The 6,796-nt window shown below is 46.4% G+C and overlaps 1 long non-coding RNA gene across 1 annotated transcript; it reads right to left on the bottom strand.

Moving 5' to 3' along the window:
* Nucleotides 1–284: 284 nt before the first annotated feature.
* Nucleotides 285–4,465, bottom strand: LOC116561429. The gene is made up of 3 exons (XR_004273422.1): nt 4,454–4,465; nt 1,439–1,444; nt 285–710 (listed from the first exon to the last, which is right to left on the bottom strand). It is a non-coding gene; the product is annotated as an uncharacterized LOC116561429 (long non-coding RNA).
* Nucleotides 4,466–6,796: the final 2,331 nt, after the last annotated feature.

Below are 6,796 nucleotides of genomic sequence, written 5' to 3'. Positions count from 1 at the left end.
CTTAGAAAGGCTACTTCTTTATCTGAAGTGATTAAAAAATGTTCTCATTAATTCCTTCCATCAAAAGTTTACTAAGCCCTGACTCTATGCCAAGCACTGTCTGGGGCGCTGGGATTGCCGAGCTGAACAAAACAAACCATGAGCACATGTTTTGAGGGTTTTGTTTGTTTGAGATGGAGTCTCGCTCTTGTCGCTCAGGCTGGTTGCTCGCTGCAACCTCCACCTCCTGGGTTCAAGTGATTCTCCAGCCTTAGCCTCCTGGGTAGCTGGGATTATAGGCACATGGCACCATGCCCTGCTAATTTTGCATTTTTAGTAGAGATGGGGTTTCACCATGTTGGTCAGGTGGTTTCTGTAAGGTCTGACCACGCCGTGGACAGCGTGGAGACCCCCATGAACCGGACGTACACCTCTGGAGGGCCTTCCAGAATTAGAAGACCTGAAGTAGCTGGAAGGAAGAACGATCAACCCCTGCGGTGCCTAACTAACCTGAGACATTCTTCTATGGTGTCTTATTCCAGCCTCAATTGACAATGCCATTGGACTTTGTAACTGACCTCAGCCCAACCTCCTGATTCCACACCCTACGATCCCCTCCCAGCTTGCAAACATATAACCCCCTCCCAGCTTGCAAGAAACCACCAACTGTAACTTCTGTAGCTTTCCACTGTTCACCCCAAACCTATAAAGCTAACTCCTATCCTACCCCACTTTTGTGGGTCTCTTCATTCAGAGTGTGTTTTAACAGTCTCGAACTCCCGACCTCAGGTGATCTGCCCGCCTTGGCCTCCCAAAGTGCTGGGATTACAGGTGTGAGCCACTGCACCCGGCCTTGAGTTCTTTTACTAAGGTCTTTTCCTTAGTACTTTTCCAAAGTACTTTCATGTTTTGTTTTGTTTCTGGCATTTAAATCTTTCATCCAGGCTGCAGGCCGGGCATGGTGGCTCACACCTGTAATCCCAGCACTTTGGGAGACTAAGGCAAGTTGATAGATTGAGCCCAGGAGGTCGAGACCAGCCTGGGCAATATAGGGAGACCCATCTCTACCAAATGAAAAAAAAAATTAGCCAGGTGCAGTGATGTGTACCTGTGATCCCAGCTACTCAGGAGGCTGAGGCAGGAAGATAGCTGGAGCCCAGAAGGTTGAGGCTGCAGTGAGCCGTGTTCACGCCACTATTCTCCCGCCTGGGTGATAGAGCGAGACCCTGTTTCAAAAAGAAAAACAAAAAACTTTCATCGGAAATTTAATTTGGTAAAACTAAATGGGATCTATTATTTTTTTCCAGCTAGCAACCGAGTTGTCCAACACCATTGATTGAATAATCTATGCTTTCCTTACTGATTTGAGATGTCAATTTTACCATATGCCAAATTCTCATGTCTCTCTCTCTCTTTTTTTTTTTTTGAAAAAAGTGGTGCAATCTCGGCTCACTGCAACCTCCACCTCCCAGGTTCAAGCAATTCTCCTGCCTCAGCCTCCCCAGTAGCTGGGATTACAGGTGCCCACCACCACGCCCAGCTAATTTTTTGTATTTTTTAGTAGAGTCAGGGTTTCACCATGTTGGCCAGGCTGGTCTCAAACTCCTGACCTCAGATGATCCATCCACCTTGTTCTCCCAAAGTGTTGGGATTACAAGCATGAGCAAGCCACTGTGCTTGGCGGCAATTTTTTTTTTTTTTTTTTTACGTTGCTGCACTAAATTTTCATAGGACTGCTATCAGGGAGGTATTATCATTTCCATTGCACAGATGACAAAACTGAAGCACAAATAAGTAGAGTGCTAAGTGCTCAAAGCCATGAGAAGGGGCCGAAATGTAACCTGGTTCAGTTTGCCTCCAAAGCTCATGCTGTCAATCATGAACCTTTCAAAGCTCCTGACAGGTATTGCCAAATGACTTTTTGGAATGGTTGTTGAGATTTACACTCCACCAACAGTATAAGAGTGCCCATCACTCTCACTTCTCCTAGTGATTGCTGGACATTTGCATCTCAGCCTTCTGTGAACTGCCTCTTCCTGTAGCTTGCTCCTCTACATGGGCAGCGAAGGTTATATGGCCAATTAACTAGTTCAGCTGAACCGCCCAGTGGCAGGCAAAGTGGTGATGTTGTCCCCAGAACCTGGCCATATCCACCCCACTCTGATGTGAGAACATCTAAACAAATGCAGTCACCATGAAGCAGTGCTGCTATGCTGGGAGACAGAGAGCCCTGTAAGCGGGACTGTCTCCTGCCCTGCCTGTCTGTGCAGCATCTAGAGGAGCCAGCATCGGGAGGCCCACGAACACAGGCCATCTGTAAGTTGCGTGTTTATGAGCTGTAATTACACTAGGGGTGGTTTCTTCATTTTCCCTGAGCTGGTTTATTCATGCGTCTCGGTACAATTTCAAAGAACAAAAAACCAGGTTAATTTCAAAGAAAGTAAAACCATGCGTTTGCTATGATTTAAGAATAAAGGTAACACAACAAAGGAGATTCCTTCATTTCCTTTGAAATGCCAATATCATATAAAAAAATTATGCAGTTGGATCAGAAGTGGTGTTCCGGGCATGAACGATTCCTTTTTGGAAGATTGAGGACATCTCATGGAAGCCTCTGAAATGTATTTTCCTAACACAGTTTTGATGCCAGCTTTCTTCCATGGTAGTTAATGCCTTCAGCAGCGTGACATAAGAAATATATATTTGGTCTCTGCCCCCGGTTCCTGGCACAGAGCTCCTAAAACACTCGTAATTTCCTAGCCGATATGGGTGCTAGGAACATCCTTTGTTCTAGTATTTGGTATTCAATCCCAGTTCCTGACAGAGCTCCTAAATTCCTTGTAATTTCCTGGGTTATACGAGTGTCTTTTGCTCTAACCAGACAACTCCTGATGGGCTCCTGAGTAGCTTCGGGATGGGGGTGGTCACCAGAAAGAGCAAGCCATGACTAGAAGCTTGAAACTTTCTCCCCTGACTCCCATCCTCTGGGAAGGAGATTGAATTATAATCAATCTTACCTACATGAATAAGCCTCCCTAACATTCCCTAAAAGACAGCATTTGGATCGGGCGCGGTGGCTCACGCCTCTAATCCCACCACTTTGGGAGGCTGAGGTGGGCGGATTACTTGAGGTTAGGAGTTTGAGGCCAGCCTGGGCAACATGGTGAAACCCCATCATCTCTAACAAAAATTTAAAAATTAGCTGCGCATGGTGGTGAGTGTCTGTAGTCCCATCTACTTTGGAGACTGAGGCGGAGAATCACTTGAGCCTAAGAGACAGGCTGCAGTCAGCCGTGATTGTACCATTGCACTCTAGCACAGGTGACAGAGCAAAACTCCATCCCCCCAAAAAACAAAAACAAACAAAACCCAGCATTTGGAGGCCTTCCCTGTCAGTGAACACGTGACTGGCAGCACACCCCAGCTCCTCAAGCACAGACACTCTTGAGCTTGGGACCCTTCCAGACCTTGCCCTCTGTGCCTCTCCGCCTGGCTGTTCTTCTGTGTCCTGTGTCGTCTCCTTTCTAATAAACCAGACAACAGAAGTGTTTCCTTGAGTTCTGTGAGCCACCGTAGCAAATGATCAAATCACAGGAGGGACTCATAGGCCCCGATTTGCAGCCAAGTTGGACAGAAGTGTGGGTAACTTGGGGACCCACTACCTGCAATTGGCATCTGGAGTGGGGGCAGTCTTGTGGGACAGGACCCTGCACTTGTGAGATTTGACCCTCACTCCAGGGAGATAGTGTCAGAATCGAGCTGACATGTAGGACACCCAGCTGGTGTCTGAGAGTCTGAGCATTGGCTGGTGTAGGAAAATCCCCACACATATTTGGTGTCAGAAGTGTTCTGTGTGAGTAGAAAAAAACCAGTCTTTCACATTTAACAGGATATCTTGGCCAGGCATGGTGGCTCACACCGTAACCCTTGCACTTTGGAAGGCCAAGGTAGAAGGATGGCTTGAGGGCAGGAATTTGAGACCAGCCTGGGCAACAGAGTGAGACCCCTGTCGCTACAAAAAATACAAAACCTAGCCGGGCATGGTGGTACACACCTGTATTCCCAGCTACTTGGGGGACTGAGGAGGGAGGATCGCTTAAGCTCAGGAGTTCAAGGCTGCAGTGAGCCACGATCCTGCCACTGCACTCCAGCCTGGGTGGTAGAGTGAGACCCCATCTCAAAACTAAGAATAAAAATAAAAACTGTCACAGGACATCTACTGCTGAGCAGCATGGTCCTCCGGGGCTGTCAATGGCAGACCTCCGAAGCATGGTAATAGCCATCACTCACGAGCACCCACTGTGTACTCGACACTTGCTAGGAGTTTTACCCAGGCCATGTTTCTAATCTGCATCATAACCATGTGAGGTACATAAGATTTGATCTAGCCTGCAGATGTAGAAGCCGAAACCCAGGGGTTCCAGAGCCAGTGATAAGTCAACAGGCAAACCTAAGTGGCACCCTTGTGCCGCACAGATGCTCTTTTGGAGAGCTTATTTTCATTTTTATTTTTGAGATGAAGTCTCACTCTGTTGCCCAAGCTGGAGCACAGTGGCACGATCTCGGCTCTCTGTAATTTCCACCTCCTGGGTTCAAGTGATTCTCCTGCTTCAGCCTTCGCAGTAGCTGGGACTACTCCCAAAGCGCTGAGATTACAAGCATGAGCCATTGCACCCAGCTGAGGATTTAATTTTCATTGGATTAAGGAGAGCGGCAGGTTTCTCAGGGAGACTATAAGTTAGATTAGCAGTCCAGTGCGTGTTCCAGTAGCCTGCACCAGCCTGTACTTTGATGGAAAATACAATAAAATAATCTGATTTAAGCAGGCGCTAACAGCTGAAGCTTCTCATGGTCCTGCCTAGAAAGGCACGCTAATAATGTCATTGGTCTCAGGATCAGTGAAAACTACAAAAACCTAGAATCTAAAACACTCTGGCCTTTTTAATGTGCACCTTCTGTATTTTGCATTTTTCTAATAATAGCTACCCACTGAACTCTAGGTACTCTGCCAGTTACATACTTTATATTGTTAGTAAGCCTTATAACCCTGCAAGGTTAATACTGTAAAACCTACCTTCATCTATAGATAAGGTAGGTGAGGTCACCAAGAAACAAAGCTTATAATATGCCCAAACTGGAGACCCTAAAAGGTCACGTTTATAGGCGTCTAAGCTAATTTTCAGACTTCTCAGTCTGCTGAATTATTATTTTTTAAGGGCCAGTGATTACTTATAGGTTGTTTTTTCCTTTATTTATAAAAACCGACCTCCAATATGTGTCCGTCAAAACAGTACATGCAATTTGAATTCATGCATGCTAAAAAGTTTCAGAATGGGCATTCGAAAGGGGCAAAATGAAAGGGAAGAGGGAGAAGGGGGAACGTGGCTGACCAAGAAGAATCACATTTCAAGTTCTAGTCCTCCAGGCCTGAGATGCATGAGGAATCTGTCTGCCAAACTTCCTTTTCTGCAAGGATCCTCCTCCCGGCCTCCTCAATCTCCTAGGTCAGCTCAAATCCTAGCTCTTGCCTAAAGCCTTCCCCTAAACTGCTAATAAAAAAAACAAAAAAACCACTACTTTTCCATATTCTGATAACGCTTATAGTCCAATTGCTCATTTGAAACTTAATCAGGGTTGGCTTTGCATTTTCATTTAACTGTGTTTTCCATGGTGGTAACTATCAAGGTCACAAGGCCTAAGGGCCACATTTCTTTTTTTTTTTTTTTGAGACAGAGTCTCACTGTGTCGCCAGGCACCAGGCTGGAGTGCAGTGGCACCATCTCGGCTCACTACAACCTCCGCCTCCTGGGTTCAAGCAATTCTCCTGCCTCAGCCTCCCGAGTAGCTGGGACTACAGGCATGTGCCACCACACCCAGCTAATTTTTGTATTTTTATGGAGACGCAGTTTCACCATGTTGGCCAGGATGGTGTCGATCTCTTGACCTCGTGATCCGCCCTCCTCATCCTCCCAAAGTGCTGGGATTACAGGCTTGGGCCATGGGATACAGGCCTGGGATACAGGCCATGGCGCCCGGCTCCCACATTTCTTTTTATCCCTTTGTCACAGATAGTGCTGTGCATGTAGAAGTTACTTGGTAAAACTTGATCCATGAATAAGTAGTTGAAAAATAAATGAATTTGGAATAATTCAGGGACTAAGTAGATTAGGATGGTATAAATAACAACTGACATTTTAAAAAGTACTTTAGGCTGGGTGGGGTGGCTCTTGCCTGTGATCCCAGCACTTTGGGAGGCCGAGGCGGGTGGATCACTTGAGGTCAGGAGTTCGAGACCAGCCTGGACAAGGTGGTGAAACCCCATCTTACTAAAAGTACAAAAATTAGCCGGCATGGTAGCAGGCGCCTGTAATCCCAGCTACTCGGGAGACTGAGGAAGAATAGTTTGAAGCCGGGAGGCGGAGGTTGCAGTGAGCCGAGATCACGCCACTGCACTCCAGCCTGGGTGACAAAAAAAAAAAAAAAAAAAGTACCTTAAAGACTGTAAAAGGTTCTCAGGCAGTCTCATTTGTACCTCACCATAACCTACAGAGAAAACTGGCTCCGAGAGGGTAAGTAACTTGCTCTTGAAACCCAGATCCTCTTACTCAAAAGCTCGTATTACTCCATAACAGTTGACTTCAAGTACGGATGTGAGATTAAATCTGGACACTATTTCCTACCATTAAACATCCTCACCAGCAGAGGGCGCAAGAACATGCATGGGTCTTGGAGTCAGAAAGATTTGCATACTGGCCCGGCCCAGCCCAGCCAGAGTTAGATGATTTGGGGCAAATTATTTAATTTTTCTGAGGCTTGT

Source organism: Sapajus apella, unplaced genomic scaffold (assembly GCF_009761245.1).
Source record: "Sapajus apella isolate SASKATOON/1434 unplaced genomic scaffold, GSC_monkey_1.0 scaffold29, whole genome shotgun sequence".
In the NCBI taxonomy this organism is placed as follows: Eukaryota; Metazoa; Chordata; class Mammalia; order Primates; family Cebidae; genus Sapajus; species Sapajus apella.
This window is presented reverse-complemented; position numbering and strand designations above follow the sequence as displayed.